The sequence below is a fragment of the Mycteria americana genome, chromosome 11 (genome assembly GCF_035582795.1).
Source record: "Mycteria americana isolate JAX WOST 10 ecotype Jacksonville Zoo and Gardens chromosome 11, USCA_MyAme_1.0, whole genome shotgun sequence".
Taxonomy (NCBI): domain Eukaryota; kingdom Metazoa; phylum Chordata; class Aves; order Ciconiiformes; family Ciconiidae; genus Mycteria; species Mycteria americana.
The window spans coordinates 8218105-8235879 of record NC_134375.1 but is presented as its reverse complement, the minus strand read 5'-3'; the positions used below and the strand labels follow the sequence as shown (position 1 = coordinate 8235879).

At 51.3% G+C, this 17775-nt stretch overlaps 1 long non-coding RNA gene across 1 annotated transcript; it reads left to right on the top strand.

Moving 5' to 3' along the window:
- The first annotated feature begins 2631 nt into the window (after positions 1-2631).
- Positions 2632-17775, top strand: LOC142415531 (uncharacterized). The gene is made up of 7 exons (XR_012777442.1): positions 2632-3242; positions 3814-4026; positions 8149-8339; positions 9492-9672; positions 13008-13173; positions 15612-15707; positions 16301-17775. It is a non-coding gene; the product is annotated as an uncharacterized LOC142415531 (long non-coding RNA).

Here is a 17775-nt window from a genome sequence, read left to right as displayed (position 1 = left end):
TTCCCATAGGAAACCAGAATAAAAACGTGGTCTCTCCAAGTGCTTGACTCAACATTCCGTCTTTAAGGGCTGTTCCCATGTCCCCTTGCTCTCATCACTTGGGCATTTGATGTGCTAGATTGTTGGAGGGAAGAGGGAGGAAGACAAGCGTTGAGGTTAATGGTAAGGGATGCTGGTTGTCTCCAAAGCTCTTGCTCTGCCCCGATTCAGGTGATGGCTGGGTCACCTTGGCCCCTCTTCTGCTGCAAAGAACAGCTTGACCAAGCTGAAGCATGTTGTCCTCTTCAAAAAAGGTCCTGGCTGTGGGAGGAAAGCCATCTTCAAACAGGGAAGGGGGTCAGACGTGCCGGGTGTGCGGGACCAGCCAAGGGGGCAGCTGTGAGCTGGCCCACATGGTGGTGGCAGCCTGTTCAGCTGGTGCAGAGGACAGCCGGGATCTGGCAGTAGTAGTTGGTGCATTTCCTGACTGTAACCTACTTAAGGGGAAGGCTGAAATCTGTTGCAGGAGCAAGCAGCCAGGAGCATTGGGTGCTGGTGGAAGAAGGAGCATGATTCAGCCACCTGAAGGCATCTCCCTGTAGGAGAATTACCTTCCCTGTAAAGCACCAGGCGTTGCTCTTGAGTGTTATCAAGCTTAAATGGGTTCCCTAGGTGACATCCTGGTAAGTGGATTTCCCAATTAAGCACATCCCGATTAAGTGGGATGTACTGTAATTACAGAGTGCTCAGCGCTAGGAGCAAATCAGATCCGTTTGCAGCAGAAGGGCTGGATTGAAGCTCTTCCCCAGTCTGGAGTGGGTTGTACCAAGGCATTTCCGTAAGCGTGAAGGTGGGCAGGCAGATGGGATTTTGCAGCCACCCCCACCATGCCGGTCAGCATGTTCCCTGCAGAAGGAACATGCTTGAGGAAGCCCTGATGCCACATCTTTAAACCCTCTGATACAGGAACAAATTCCTTTTGAGGTTGCATTCCCATGTCTCCTGCTAGTCCACGATCCTCTGGGTGAAGCCTTTGCTCCTGCCAGAGAAAATACCTGTTAGCAGAGATGGCTGTGCGGGTGCCACGTAGGGAAACAGTGGCTCTTCCTAAGGAGGCAGAGGCTGTTGGATGGTGCTGCCATCCTCCAGGCAGACATTACAGCCCTTCAGAGCCAAATTCCCTTTGCACAGCCCAAGGGAGGTGGTTCTTGCTTCATGGTCCCTTCCCCCATCCCTCTGGCTTTCTCTTTGAAGGTGTCCTACCCCCGGCACAAGGCCTCATGGTCCTAGAGTCAGACCGGGGCTACATAAGCCTGTTCCTCTAATGCTTTGTGGTTCCTAGCTGCTGTGGGGACATGATGGGGAGAGAGGAAAAAACTGCTGTTTTGTTCGTTGTCTGTTAGTGAAAGGAAGAACAACTGAGCATTTGCTGCCTTGGACGGGTCAGAGCATTCTTAGCTGGATGGGGATACGAAATCTGATTGGAGACCTTCTGGGAATTAACTGGTCAAGGCAACACCGAAATGCTGGAGATGGGGCATCAAGTGTAGATGCGGTGCAAAGAGCGGTGAAATCTGTGCCAGGAGGGGCGTGTGGCACAGCAGCACGGCCACTTTGGAACTGGAGCAGGACTCTACACCTGAACATGGACCCTCACACGAGGCCAGCCTCCAGATTAGAGCCTGCTTTACCACTCACCAGGTTTACCCAGCTGCCCCAGGATCCTTAATTCCCACTTGGCTAGGAGGTGACGTAAGCGTGGTGCAGCACGCTTTCCCTCCAGGCTCCCGGCCCTGTAGGTCATGCTGGCTGGTGCACGTCTTTGGTGGCTGTGGTGCTTCCAGGGGTCTTGTGCCTACAGGCAAGATGGCTAAAAAGCTCTTACACCCACTCACTCTTACAGCCATGTTGTTCTTCACCAGGGTTACAGGGTGGGGGCAGGAGCCCACCTAGTTCCCAGAGGCGAGACCTTATCTTTGGGGTGACGTATTACATGATTTTTAGCTGTGGAGGGAACGTTACAGTAGGATAGCAGGGGAAGCCGATGAGCTGCTCCTACCTTTGAGAAGGTTAACCATGTGTACGTGAATTGGCTCTGTCCGCGCAGTGGCTGCGCTGCTGTTCCACCCCGAAGTCCTTGCTCTGCTGCTTCTTCCATACTGCTGGTTTTGCAGTGCCACCCACTGGCAGAGGCTCCCCAGAAATCCTCCTCTGCAGTTCTCTGCCACAGGTGATGCTCCAAAGATGAAATATTAGAAGGATGGCTCTGGTGGGTGTAATTCATAGAGCGTGTCACGTGGACATCTGGAAACCTTCTGGCATCCTTTCCGGTGTATCCCAGTGTATGCTAAGCCTAAGCTGCAAGCTCGCTGGGTTGGCAGAGTCCCAGGTGTCAGCTCAGGCTGTGTTTAAGGCAACTCATACTGGCTCACCCCAACGGGTTGTCCAGCCCCACGTCCTGCCTGCGGCGTGGCAGGGCAGGCAGCAGCAGCAAGGTGGTTTCCATCCCTGGTTGCTGGATGCACCACATTGCTTTATGTAGGTTCTGCATTCATGTTTTCCCGTGGAGGATAAAATACAAACCTCTGGCTGATAGCAAAACCCATGCTGTACATACGGAACATGCATTCCAACTGGGAGGGTGCTCCCAGGGATGCAGGCTTGGGGACTTGTGCGGGAGAGGATGCTTTGGGGCCACCTCATTTAACAGTCAGCCTGGTCTCCCCGAATTTGCCTTGTCCCTTTCTGACCCCATTTATACTCTCATCTCCATCCCCAGTTTAACGCCCAATGTGAGCCCAGTCAAGAAACAGGAGGAGAGACAGCGAAGAGACAGAGCAACGCAGTTCTCGAGGTTTGTATGGAGTGAGCTGCCGTGCGCAGAAGACTGCTGCCAGGCTGGTACCCAGGCGAGGCAGCTGAAATCAGCTCACTGCTCGGACGTGATTGCCGCGTTGATGCAGCAGCAGCACAGATGGACCGCCAGGAACTTTCTCCCCAGCCTCCTAATAGGCAGTGAGTGCTTGTTTAAAAGAAAGCCTGACAAATAGCATGTTGGGGGCGTCAAGTCCTGGAGCACTGTCTTCCGAAGAGTATGAAAGGCACCGGAGGGGAGCCTGGCACAGCCTCCCAGATGACAGTAATTAAAGGCTTTTGCACTCAGGCGCTGGGAGCTGCTCCTCTTGCAAATTGGCCTTGATTGAAGAGGAAGAGAATGATTAGGCTGACGGGGAGTGATGGGGGTGGCAGGCGAAAACGCAGAGGTAAGTCTCAGTTTGTCTTCTGATTTTTTTTTTCCCCCTCTTCCTCTCTCCCAAACGGGGTCCGCGTGGGCGGAGGGAGAAGCGGTCCAGCTCCGCACAGCCTGGGCTGGCTCTGCCTGAGCCGCTCGGGGGGTGTTGAGCTGAAAAGGAGCGGCTCTGGTCCTGCCTGCGCAGCCCCGGAGCATCGCCCGGCGCTTCGTGCAGCTGGCCCTCTTCCAGAAAGCTCTCCGGGCTGGATGGCACCAGGGTCACCCATCCCTTTGCAGAGCTGGCAAAGGGGTTAACCCCTGACCTGGGCCATACCCCTAGCTCCCTATAGGGGCTATACCCTCTATAAACCCCAGGGGTTACAGCTCTTTCCCCGATTTTACTTATAAAGGGAAAGTTGATAGCTTGTTCAATCCAGGTTTTACCACATTATCTATTTTAAACCCCTGTTTTTAAGGAAGTTGTCTGAATATATTTGAGTTGAGTGTTAAGCCCTGCATCAATGTGAGCGGTTCCTGCAGGGTAGCTGATGGCATTACAGAAGTACGCTTCCTTCGCTTCCTAAAGCTTTGTCCCTTCTCAGACCCGCGAGCACCAAAGACATCCTGGCTCTGGCTGCCCGAGCTGGGGTCCTCCATGGAGCAGTTTGTCTTGAAGTACTCCAGAAAGTCACCGCGGCATGAGCGCAGATGCTACCTCCAAACCCAGCCAGCTGCTTCACAGCGCAGGGCCAAGGAACTGGTCCAAAATTCAACCGAGAGCCTCTGGCCCCGAAGTCCGGAGCCTTAACAGTCAGGTAAAGCAATTTAACTCGAGTTATGGCAGGATAGAGCATCTCTTTTGTCCTGGTATGAAGGGCAGCTAAATAAATGGTCTTTATTCAAGCAACTGTAAAAACTCCATCACAGAGTTTTTGAGCAGCCAGCCTCACTCAAGGAAGCTGCTGGTCCAGCCTGCAAATGGATCCCCTTGTCTGGGTCCAGTCCTGCAACCGCCAAACCCAGTGGCCAAACTCCCTGTGGGAAGATGGGGAAGCAGGCCCGGTGCGCTACATTTGGTGCTCATTAATATTTGGACGAGATAAGTGGTGTGCTTAATCTAGCGCAGCAATTGTGTTTGTTATAGGGCAATAACTCTGCAGGGTTACCATGAAATTTGATGCGGCTTATGAAAAATGCAGGCTGTTGCAGAGGCAGGGTTGCAAACCCCCGGCAGGAAAAAAAACATGTTGTGTCGAGGTGAAAGCTGTGTTTGAATCAAAAGGGTGATATGATTGAGGAAGGGAAAGACAAAGGTGCTTTACCTGCCAGCTCGGGCAAGGCACGATGCCTGGCCATCCCTGCGTGCTGTGCCGCAGCCCCTTCCTGGCAGCAGGGTGGGAGATGCTCTGCCTGGCTGGGCTCCGGCTCCTGCAGTGGCACTCAGCCGCCCTAAATCCTCCCTGGCCTTTCAGAGGGGAAGCTGCTTGCTGGAGGGAGTGGGATAAGCGAAAGAGGAAAAAACAAACAATTTGCTTTCAGCTCCTGCCGGCAGCGGAGGTGGTTACTATGCGAGCAAGGCTTGCAGCACCGGTTCATTCAGCACGGTAGTGTCTGTGTACCTGGACCCCCGTGCGCAGCAGGATTTGAGCTCTTGAGGTCAGCTCGAAAACCTACTCAAAGCCTACAGATGGTCCCTGAGCTTTGCATGCGGCATTAAATGTCCTACTAAACTCTTGCAAAATGGCTCGTACGGCCACGCTCGACAGTGTTGCAGCCAGCTGCTAGAGGAGCAGCTAGATGATGTAACAGGGATGACGACAGCCCAAGTCTACGCAGCCAAGCAGGATCAAACCTGCTTTGAGGGGTGATCGGTGGCATCACGTTTGAGCAGGGCTGGATGCTCCTCTGTGTGCTGCTCGTGGTGGTCGCGCCAGGTTGCCTGCAAGCCTGCAGCGCTTGAGGAGCAGGATCACATCCCAGGCTAGTTTTTCCTTCAGAAGGTGGAGAAGAAGAAGAGAGAGTATTTTATCCTCCAAACCAGAAGTGAAGCTGGATTCGCTTTCCTCCCCAAAGCATCCCGGTTCGGTCCCAACCCTGCTCTGCGTTACCAAGGGAGCAGCAGCATCTCGCTGCTCCCTCCCATCGTCCCCATTTAAACCACCCTGAATCCGGTCGCAGTCAGGCTGGCTGGTGGGTTCAGCTGATTGCGCTCTGGAACAGCACAATAAAACCTCCAGAAAATTATTTTTCATTTTTACGTGCTTCTTAAAAATCCCCGTCGCTGCCTGCAAGCCCTGCGCCACCCTTGGCTGCAAGAGGTTCCCAGGGGCTCGCAGAGTTGGGCCATGTACAGGGGTAAGGGGGTCCCCCCCTTTAACCCCCCTGGTGCCAAAAGGCACCTTCATGGCCCTGCTGCTCGTCTCTCCTGATTATGTGCTGGTGTGACTCGACAGCAGATGACAGAGGTTAGGAAAAGGCCTGGGATGGCTGGGATGATGTTGCCATGGAAATCACATGGTGTCTGGAATAGCAAGAACAAGAGCAACTCAAAAAGTAATGATCTGTCACATTGATTAAGGGGGAGTCAGAGGGATTTTGTTTAGGGAAAGCCTCGTGCTTCAAGTAATCTGAATCCATATGCCGCATCTCCCTGTTTGCCTCCCCCTGAAGGGCTCTGTCAACAGGAAATAATCTGATTTGTTTTGACCGGGGGTTTCTCTGGGGAATACCGACACGGTTCCTGCCCATCAGCTGCGCTGCACAGCTCCGCCATCCCAGGATGAAAGGCACCAAGTCAATGGAATATTCATTCACTTCCTCTTCTCTCCTTCATTCATTTCTTCATCCATTCATCTGCTTCATTCACATTTCCCCGGCACTTTAATGAGCAGTGCTTAGCCTCTGCAGTCCTGCAGAGCCTTCCCCTGGTACGCTCTTCACTGCAGATGGCTGTCTTCGGGCTTATTTATTTTGCAAGGCAAAGCTCGGCGCGGCTGGAGCGGGGTTGCGTTGTGCCCAGCTGGGCGCTTGGGTCTTTAAACCCCACACAAATCCCCCTGGGTTTTGCTCTTCCATCTTCCACGTCTCAATGATTTCTCTCTGCTGTGATTTCCACCTTGTCCAGCTCCCATCCTCTTCGCGGGAGCCCATCACGGCGCCGGTGCCCGTGCCCGTAGCAGCCCTCCCGGGGGCGGAGGGGGTGGCTTGGCAGGAGGTGGCAGGTGGCATCACGGGGGAAGCAGGAGGGAGCCGAGTGTGACGTGGGCATCGCTGGAGTGCTGGTGCCAGGTGCTTGCTGCGGAGCCAGAGCCACAAGCACAACCATCCCCGGGGCTGTGTCACCGTCTGCCTGTCCCCACCATGCCGGTGCCCTTTGTGGTGCTCGAGGAGCGGGGGGGGATTTCTCTTTTTCTCTGCCCGGTGTCCTGCTCTCGGAGACCAGTTCAGCAGGGGCGGGCGGGTGAACAGCCCCTGTGTGAGCTCCAGGCTTGGGCCAGGGGAGCAGAGCTGTGGGCCGGCAGTTACAGGCGAGGGGCCAGACCCCCGGTGTGAGCAGCCTGGGCAGCGAGGGGTCACAAGCCACGTGCAGGAGCAGGCACATGCAAGCCCCTGGTTTTAGGGATTTTTCTCAGATGAGCGTAGCTCATCCCTCCTATTGCCCAGTTTTGGGCCCTCACAGGGTATAGGTGGGGGGAACAAGCACATCTGTATTTCACTGCCCTTTTTTAACCACCCCAGAGCAGGTTTGGGGTTTTTTCCCCACCAACATGCAGGCATTTCTCTTGAAGAAAATAAAATGCCTGGATAGTGGCTGGGTAGAAATCCAAGAAAGATTAAAAGGAGAAAACTAGTTTTCCTAGCCATGATCTCACTAGTGGAAAATGATTCTTTCCTCCCCCAGCCCGAAACCCGCTTTTGCTGTGTGTGCGGGTGAGCTGTACTCCATCGGTCTCCAAATAGCTAAATGCATTTCTGAACCGGAGGAAGCAAACAGAAAACATCCGTTCTTTGTATAATGGAGAAAGCTTTCTCTTTTGTTCCCTGCTTTTTATCAAGTATCTGCTGCCATTATTGTTACTCACTGGGTTATTACCTCCGAGTGGCTACTTCCACCAGCTTGAGCTGGTTTATTGTCTGCTCAGAGCAATTATGGATTGGGATAATTCCTGCTGTGCTGTTTCATTGTGGAAGGATCCGCTGCACTCCGTGGCCAAGGTAACTTGAGGTGATTTGTGCTGCTGAGTTACCCACCAGGTTAATGAGGAGTGGGTGGCTGGTGCCCCGCTGTACGCTGGGACGTGAAGGATCAGCGGAGGCTGAACCCGGGCGTCTTCTCGGTGTGAGAGGTATTCAAAGGAAAGTTTGTTCAGTGGAGCAGAGGCTGGGGTTAGGTTTATTTCTAGGACTAGTTCATCTTTATTCGCTAGTTGACAAAAAGTCGGCCGACGCGTCTTCCCTCCGAGGGCGCGGGACCGCGTTGCTGTGTGTGCAATGGGGACAGGACTGTCCCTGCAGGAGGACTTGCAGTCCTGGTGGAAGACGCTCGCTGCCTTGCTCATTGCTCACGTCTAGAAGGCCATTTGGTTCCTTGTGGTGCGCTGCAAAGACGAGAGGAGGAAAGCATTCCTCGGTCCACATGGGATTTCCCCTTAGGAACTCACCTTGCTGGTTGGAGAGGGGAAATAAGATGAAAATGCTTCTCTGAAGTTTGAAATCGAGACCTTGTCCTGGGCCTCGCGCATCTGCGGAGATCAGAGCCCCAGTGCCGTCGTGCTGCCTCTTTGAACCGGGGGGAGCTTCACCCCAGGCAGGAATATACACCTGGCTCCACGTTAGAGGGCTCAGCCTGCAGGTTGCAAAAGTACCTGGTTATTTTTCTTCTTTTGATACTTGATCTACTATCAAAATAACTTCTTTCTTTCCCTTTTACTTCCTAGGAATCCCAAACAAACCTGCCACAGGTGAGGCACTGCCAAACCCCCCCGGCTGTCCCTGCGCAAGAGGGGGCAGGTCGTCCCTTGCCCAGCCCTGCAACTGCAGCCTTGCTTGGCCCAGGGTTTCTTCTGGAGACGTTGAGGGTTTTGTCCTGCAAGAGGAGCTGCGTGGGTTTTGTAATCCAGGTACTCAGGTTAGTAACAATGTGTTTATACCTTCACTTGCTAATAAATAAATACAAAAGCGTGACACTTTTAAGCACTTGCTAAGGCCGTGACAAACACGTTTTTCCCACAATTAGTAACCTGTGGATTAGGAAGCCATGATTTTTATTTATTTTTAATAGCACACAATGAGGACAGATTAGCATGAAACTATAATGCCATCACATGGTCTCAAAATCCTCCATGCCAAGACCCCATCCAAGTTCAGCACAAGTAGCAATGAGCTTTTCTAAGTAAAGAAGTCTTTTTTCTTGCTGGCTTAGAAACTGTAAGTAGCAAGGTTAAATTTCTGGAGTTGTATGTATACACAAAACATCGCAAAATGGCATTGTTCAGTTATTTACCCCGTTATTAAGCTTGGCCCTCCGTACCCACAGAAATCTCTAGGTGTCTGGACTGCACCTGACACAGAGAAGTCCTGCTGGACCCACTTACTGGGGCTCCTCTTGGGTTTGATACTAAGCCCATACCCTGGGCTAGGTCAACATTTGCCAGCTTCCCAATATTTTATTGTGCAGAGCATGGCTTCGTGCTCGCTTTGCTGTTCAAACCTGGCCCATCTGAACTCTCAGATATCCCTTCTGCATGAAATTGATGGTTCAAACTGATCTGAATGGACACAAAGACTTCACCCCTTTTCTACCGCAGGTTAGACCCTGGGAACTGTGGTTTGGGGGTACGGGGACCAGGAGGCGGTAGGAAGCCACCTCTCTCCTGCTCCTCTCTGCTCTGCCTCTGGTTCAGCCGAGGCTCTAAGGGTCTGGAAATCCATCCTGAAGTTTCAAAGCAATCTTCCTTGTGTCCTCCCTTGTTGGGCTGAGTTCCCAGAGCAAAGGGAAACGGTGGTTGTTCACACAGTGCATTGCCCTCACCATCGTGGTGACAGCATCCGGGGACCTGGAGGACAACCCTGCCTTGCCTCACGGGGAGAGAGAGAGCAGGCAGGACCAGGTAACAACTCGAGTCGTGATGCTGTCCCTGCTGCCTCCTTTTCCCATCAGCCGCATGAGACAAGCTCTCCTTTTCTGCTCAAAAAATTGTCTGGGTCAAAGTTTCGCAGCTACTCTTGCCGTCCCAGAGTGCACTAAGGTATGAGTCGTCCATGCTAATTTTCTCCGTAGGTAACTCGGTGCCTGAGTGGATCGTTTGAGTCCAGGATGACCTGGGAGACACATGGAAGCCAACGTCCACCTGCCAGCTGTAGCTGGACTGCACTTCAAAGCAGTAGCGTCTCAGTAACATCTATGCGCTTCGAATACAGTAATGGCATCGTGGCAGATGGCTTGAGATCTCCATCAGATGGTAAGATAGCGGAGGCTTCCAGAGACTTTTCCTACACCAGGTTGGTGTCTTGCATCCCTTTTTGGCCTTGACCTGCCTGCTCAGCTTCTTTCCCTTGCCCCCAGCTCCTGAAGCAGCCCCGGGGTTCGGCACGCTGCGCACAGGTACCTCCTGAGTGCCCATCTGCATTCATGGAATAGCCCTACCAGGACCTGATGGCATTTGTAAATATTTTCATTTTGTGGGGAAATACCCTGTTTAAATGTAGGGTGATATTAACCCCATCTTCTTTGTGTTCCCCCGTGTTCCTGAGCTCCGTTCGCCAGCCCTGGCCCCTGAGACAGCTCTGCTGAAAGCAAATGTCAGTCTTCACTGCACAGGGAATATTTTAAGGCTCTGAAAACAAAGTTTATTATAGCAAAGCTGCCAAAAGTGTAACCACTGCCATGCTAAAATATCCTCTGCCTCCTACATTTGTAACGTGGGAGTCTTTTATATCCTCTTTACTGCTGCTGAACCATACATTTGTCTTGGCAGCAGATGTATATAGACTGGGACCTATTTCAGTGTCATGCAAAAGAGCTCTTAGGTTAAAAGATATATTACAGCTTACTGGAAAGCTTGAAATTAACTGTGTGATGATGCCACATGAAGATAAAGAACCAGCAATTTTACTGAATTGCGATTTTATCCGTATGGGCAGAAGGTTTGAACTGCGTTAACATCTCCAAAGGTCTCGATTTGCCAAATTAACTATTGAGTTTTGGGCAACTAGTTGGAGACAGGAAAAAGAGACCTCTTTTAACCGTTTCCAGAAAAGCACTGCCTCCCTCTCCACTGTACAGGAGTAACCCAAAAAGAAGGCAGCCAAAACACAGCCCCCGCTCCAGCCATCGCTGGCCAGCGCAGAGGCTTCAGGGAGGGCATCCGCTTCCTTTGCTCTCGGGCGCAGTGGCAGGAAAGACTCAGTCAGTCCCTAGGAAGCTCTGCTGTGGTTATTATTAATACCAAGCCCATAAATGTTAGTGCTTCAGTGGCCAAATTCCTCTGCGGTGCTGACAGACCTCTTACAGCCCCTGGATTTAAGCAGAGGCACCGAAGGTGTCCTCGGATGGCCCGGGATTTCCTCGAGTGTCTGGCAGTGGCAGGCAAAGAGTTAACGATGGAAAAATATGTACAGGTTTAGGGGAAGGATTTTTTTTTTTTTTTTTACTATATGTTTTTTGCTTCACATCTGAGCTCTTGGCACAGCATCCCCCGCCTCTAATCACACCTTATAACTGCAGTTTAAATCAAAACCCACAAGGCTGGACCAGTTGGATCCAGTTTCTATTAAGCCATTTGATCTGTGACTGAGCAGACTTGCTGTCACCAAGCCAGTCCCCTGCCTGCGCCTCTACATAATGAGGCTCCCGCGGCAGCCCGCCGCTCCCCGCTCACTGCGGGGGAATCCATGAAATCCCGGGTCAGGATACGTCCCCCCTGCACCGGCCCTCTCCTCCTCTCGCCCCCTCCCCAAGCGCGGATGGTGAAGCACGGTCGGCGGCTGCACCGGCATGGGGAGGAGGCTCTTGCTGGACTGTGGAGCACAGCTTAAAAGCTTTGGCCATTTAATAGGTCCAAAAAAAATTTAAAAAAAAAAAAAAATTTCCAAGTTAAAGCAAAATCCCCTTTTTGTTTCTCACTGTAATTTGTTCGAACATTCACCCCTTGAAGATGTTGGTCGGTGGTTTTGCTATTAAGGGCACTACGCAGCTGTGAACGGGTATGCAGCTGCCTTTAATAAAAGATGAGATCTCATCCTCTCGGTGGTGCATCGCTTTTCCGACAGACCATGGGTTGGAGCCACAGCTGATAAAATCGCCTGGGCCCCGTTTTGCTCTCTGCTGATATTAGTAAGGGAGCTGGTCTCCTGATTTGATAGACTTAAAAAAAAAGTCACTGTTTATTCCTTAAATTAATGCACCCGCTGATGCACCCGTTAGCAGTAGGAAGGAAGCAGTCTCAGACACAATCTCAGCCGCCTCTGTCCTGTCCATTGCTGCTCCCCGGCCCCCCCACGTACGCAGGGCAGGAGGACAGAGGGAAGCGATGGCTCGGCGGCCGGGACTGCATCACCGAGCTTCTGGTTTAGCTCCTTTTTGCAGCCATTTTGAACACTGAATAAAGCAGGAAAAATAGCATGCGGCCATATAAATCCAAGCCGGTCTCCCAAGTCAGATGTGTTTGAAAGCGGAATTGCAGCTGCGACAGGGAAGGAGTATGTTCGCTAGCATTTTCTGCTTTTTTTAATCAGTCTTTTAAAAAGCACTGGTTTGAGTGGGAAGTTTGTTTGGGTGAAATTATTGAGGACTTATTCTATTAATGGGATTTTTTTCTTCTTTCCTTTCATGTGTCACTGAACCGCACAAGATGGCCACAGACTCTGAAGTCTGAATCCCCATTCACGGACTCTGAGCTCCTGAGGTTGATTTTACCACTTCAATAATAGGGAAAATTATGTGAATTGGTGGCAGAAGCAAGTTCTCTGGTCAGTGGAGAGAAATACAGCTTTGGAGCCAGGTTACTGCTTGAGACAAGGTTCCGGCAGGCGACGGTGCCCGGCTCTCCCAGCAGAGACGGCTGCAGTGAAATAACCCAAGAGGCCCTGGTTAAAATTAATTGAGTTAATTAATAGAGCAGCTGTGGCATGGCTATTTTCTCTGCATGCCCTGGCTTTTAGTCCTCCTCTCCAAGGGGAGAAAGTGCCGTTGAACCCATTCATTGGCAATGCTGGTTCTCTGAAGCAGAGGTGGTCACTCTCAGTGTCCCATCAGCTCTGAGATACTCATTGCAGGTGCATGAGCCTCAGCTGGGACTGAGCACTTTTAGACCTTGTGACAACTTTTCTAGATGCAGAGAATTGAGAGAAGGAAATATTCTGGAGAGTTCCTATGTTAGTGTCCGCAGAGGGATGGCGTCGCCTTCCCTCCGCCTGCTGCGAGCCCAGGATGGGGACATGGTGCTGGGTGGCACCTGCACGGGGAGGGCAGGCTGGATGCACGTGCTCTTTAGACTCCTCAAAAATGATGTAAACCCAGATCTTCCCTTTCCTTTCGTTACGTGCAGCAGGTCAGGTCCTGCTCTGGAAGTCACTGAGTTGTGGATCAGCCACGTAGCTGATGGAAATGCTGCTGCTGGCCCATGGAAGGGGTTTTGGGGTAGGTTTTTTTTTTCCAGCCAACCCATTCAGGAAAGAATAAGCTTTTCTTTTCTTAGCCATCACTTTTTGCAGCATGTGTCAAGCTAACAATGGCTGGGTATTCCTCCGAGGCTGTAAAATAAGCTCATTCATCCTTTCTCTCTATTTGTTGTAGGGAGAACAAAACAACAACAACAACAACAACAACAACAACAAATCTACTGAGCTACTGTTTGCTTTCCAGACGGAGCCTGTGGTATGGCACCAGCAGCCAAGCACTGCTCTGGGTCAAACATGAAGGCGACATGCCGATTGCGTTCCCTCAGCCGCATGGATGCAGGGTGAGGGAGAAGGCAGGAATGTCAGTGGGAGCCTCTTGTGGGCTCCTTCTCGCCAAGGGGAGCCTCCCTCCAGCCGCCTTTGCTGGAGCTCTGTAATTTCCAGCAGGATCACGTTAACCACGGACCGTGCAGGGAGCAGGGCTGGGGTTTCAGTTCGTGGCCACCTTCCCATTGAGTCAGGGCTGAATCACCACCCCGTGCTGAGCGCAAAGGGCTGCGGTGCTGCTGGAAATGCTGTTTTGGTGGTGGTGGTGGGAGCTTAATCTGCATCAACGGTGGGGATGGACAGGGATGCTGTCACTTGGCATGTGGCAGTGGCCTGATGTTGCATGGTGGCCTGATGAGATGCAGAGGAGGCCGGGGGGGAAGATAACGAAGTAACATCTATGACTTTGGAAAGAGAGACAGCAAACGAGTCACCTGACTCCCTGGGAAAGGGCTTGGTGGAGGAGTTTGGGTGCTACCCCAAAACTCCCTGCCAGTAACAGGAGACTGGTGAGGGCAAAATCTCCAGTGTGGCTGTGGGACAAGGATGGCAGTGCTGCAAACAGCTTTACCTGCCAGGAGCAAAGTGCTAGAGAAAGTATATCGGAGCATTTGGAAAACCTTGCGGGATTGTCTGGGAAAAGCGTGGTTGAGTATGTGGCCATCCTGGAGAGCCGCAGGAGCAGCAGTTGTGTATCTGCAGCTGCAGGTAGAGGTGGGGATGCACTGACACGAGACCTGATCCAGTTACAGCCCACGTTTCAGAGCTTGTGAGCAGCCACTGAAATCCTGGTGTCCAGTCTTAGCTGAAATGCAGACCTCGCATAAAATTAGGTGAACTCATAGGCACTTGGACTGAGGCACTTAAAACAAGGGCGTCTTGTCACTTGTAAGGTGTCTCTGCTTGGCCATGAGCTCTGCCTGTGTTGCTTCCCACCAGAAACAGTGCTGATGGGTTTGAACTTTCTAGGGGTAAAGGAGGTTGTGGGTGCTTAAAATAAAGGCAAAAGCCTGGAGAAGAAATGGTCTTGAGATTGGAGTGGGTTGGAGGATCAGGATTAACCTTCACCTGGTAGTTTTCCCCCTTTCCATGGACAGTCCAAGAAACACCAGCTCCCGTTGGCACTGCAGCTGTCTTGAGGGTCTTGAGATGTCAGACCTCAACTCCCACCACACTGCTTTCCAGGTTTGAGGAGGTGCTTTATCTTGACTAATCTGGGCTAACCCATGGGCATGTGTCCGTGGCTTTGCCAGCAGGTAGGACTGGCTGGAGCTGCTTGGCCTGGAGATGCAGCCCAAAAGCAGGAATCGCACCAGAGGAGAAGGCAGACTCACAGGACTGGTTGAGGAAGGGAAGGAGTGGAGCAGATGTCTCTCCTGTCCTTACAGCAGGTTTAGGGCCTATTCTTTGGTGTGTTTTACTGGTCCAAAAGCAGAGCAACCATCCGTCCTGCTGAATTCCTCACAAATTCTCCCATCTCAGCACGACCGGTACGAATGCCAGCAGCTGGAAGACTGAAATAGCAGCTACCATTGCTTAGGCCCCACTGATTTGTCCTGTGGTTTTTCCGTCTCCTTTAATCTCCAGTAAATAATCCCTCACTTCCTTGTGGTCTTTCTAATTCCATGCTCCACGCCGGCGCTTCCTGTAAACAGCGGGGCTGGTGGCCCATGCATGGCCACCGCCGTGTAATTGAGGCTCTCCCCAGCCGTGCAAAGGGCATGTGACAGGGCTGTTTTTCAGGCTGGATGTGGCCATGTCCAAAGGCTAAATAATGGAAACGCCTGATTCTCCTCTCTATCCAGCTAGGAGAAGTCAGGGCTGGCTCTGATGCGGCTGGTGAATAATACAGGTGTAAAACCAGCACATGTGAGAGCATCAGGTCCTGGCACACAACAAATTGCGCAGCCTGGCCTCCAGCAATCATGATTAGGCCAGCGCTTGAAAGCAAAATTGGACTAAATTATGGGCGATGAGGTCCCTCCAGCACACATTTGCACTGGTGCTTGCTCTTCCATGCAGGAGCCGTGACCAGACCTTGCTTAGCCCTTAATTGCCACATCTCTGGTCTAAAATTTTGGGTGGAGTCCTAAAATTAAAGAAAGAGATTAAGGGCCTGTGCTGAAAGAAGGCCTTTCCTGATGTTTGTCACCCCACAGGCTTGATCCTTTGCACTCTTGTAGGGAAGAGGCCACTAGATCCTCCAGGGCACTCTGACAGCACGGGAGGTTGAGAAGGAATTTTTCCAATCAAAATATCTTCAGCTGCTTTATGACTTCAGTAGGTGTAAGATTTGGGTATCAGATACCCATCTTCAAGCCTAAGAGACTTTATTTTCCCCAGGTGAGTTTGTGTTAAACTGATGGTGGATCAAAGAGGGTTGTGAGAAGAGCTGGGCTGGGCTTTTCAGGTGGCACAGCTTTTCCTCCTGTCTGAAAGCTCATCTCTCCAGGTTTCTGTTGACCGGTGGATCCTTCCACAGATACCCGAGCGTCCAACAAACCATTTCTGCAGGAACATCTTTGCTCCCTGGCTGGAAGATAACAGTGTGAGTGTGCTTATGGAGGTGGTTCTGGAGATGGATGGGTGCAATCCTGCCAGCCCTGCCAATATTTGCAACTTGTAACGTTAACGCTTATGTGTTTACACAACCATAGGAGGGGTCCTATAACCAGACCCTTCACATGTGCTCCTTCCCAGCATAGCTGCTTCCAGAAATCTCCAGGTTTTGATCTGTTGGCTATTTCTACTAAGTCCCAATTTATTTATTTTCTTTTCATAAGTTCCCCACAGCCAAACCGTGACAGCTAAGGGAAACCTGCTCAGTCTTTCAGCATTAACATCTCAATTATCAGAGCACTGGCTTCTTCATATGAGGACTGCGCGTGTGTGTGTTGGCACTCCTTAAAGTATTTTCGGAGCCGAAGCGTAAGCAGGGACTCAGTTTGGCATGGCGTTGGAGGCGTGAAAAAAAATGCCAGGAGGGAAAGGCCAACCTCCAAATTTGTGTCATTTAACGCCACTTTACGTCTGTCACCTTGTTTAGAATGGGACAGTCAATAGCAAATATGTAGCAGAGCTGAGTTTTTCCATTAAATGCTAAAGACCCGCTTGTATCTCACCATGGTCCTTGTATCACAGGGAATTGCGTGCATCCTGCAGCTGGCTGATGCAGCGGGACGTGAGCAGTGGGCGTCCTGCTCCGTGTGCTCTGGCGTTGACTCAAGGAAGCCGGGAGGACTGATGTGAGGAAGCAGGTGGGAAGTCTGGGTTTCTGGCTGCCCACGCAGCTCCAGCATGACCGAATGTTGCCAGGAGCGATCCCAGAGCATCCTGTGGAGATCAGATAGGGGAGATAGTTTCCTCACCCCTTGGAGGACTGGGAATTGCTGGCTTTTTTCATGACCGTCTTTCCCTTGCGAAGCAGCTGCCACGTTATCACCAGGCTGAGCTGTTGGCTGAAACATAGCCGTATGCAAAATCAGACTAAAACAAAACTACAGGCCATTAGATGGTTCCCTGGGTCCTCTTGAAAGCATCACAGGTGTGGATGAAATTCCCCCGTTCTGTATGTATTTACGCCTGCTCTCCTGGATCTCCCTGGCCTCAGGCTGACCGTGTGCCTCCACTGCTCCGTTTTTTCCGACAGTGGGGATGTGAGAAGCCTCGAGAGGGGCGGTGAGGCTTTGCCCAGGCAGCAGTAGGAGCCCTTGAGACCTGAAGCCAATAATCCTTGCCTGGAGCTGGTCCCTTTGGCTCCAGGCACTGCTGAGTTTGCTGGTGGAGAAAACCACTGTGTTGGATCAAACCACTGTTAAAGGAGACTTCACAAAAGTGAATAGCTAGTGGTCAAGAAGAGCTGCCAGACTCCTGCTTTCTCAGTAACTAATAAAAGTGCTTTTTAACACAATTAATGTGATGTCTTGCTAAAGACTGAAGGAAATTGGAATTGAGACGTTTGTATTTTGACAGACTTTGTGGAAAACTTCTGTTCAGACTGGTAGGAATGAAACCAATAAATTTCTGAAGAAACTTTCTGAATTCAGCCTTCAAGATAATAGATAGGCTGTTCTGACTGCGGATAAATAAACTCTGTTTTTACAAGCATTTAAAGACCTTCGGGATGACGAAGTGGAACATACTTCAAGTCTCCAAAGATGGGAAGTGACTTCTGAGTCAAATGCCCTCCCGTGCCAGGGCTCGTATTTTAGACTGAGATCACTCTTTTGTGACTTGCTGACAGGTTTTTTGTTGTACTTTGAAGAAAAAAAGGGAAAACGTCCCAGGCTGAAAATAGCAGCGAAACATTCCCCAACCAGCCAACCTGTTCTTCAAGAAAACTTCCCAGGGAACGTAAAGCTCCAGCTGCAGCCCCAAAAATGCCGGCTAAGAAACAGCACATAGAGCAATGACTGGAGTGAAAAAAACCCTATTTTGGGTGACAATAGCCCCTGCCTGAGCATTGCTCATCTCTTATCTCATGGTGAAGGTGACCACCAGAGGAAGGAAGATTTGGTTCCCACCAGGAAACACTTAGAGGGTGGACTCTCGAGGTGGGAAAGGTGGGAGCAACTCACTCCCTTTTTGCCTCTCCCTCTCATGCAGAACAACCCTAC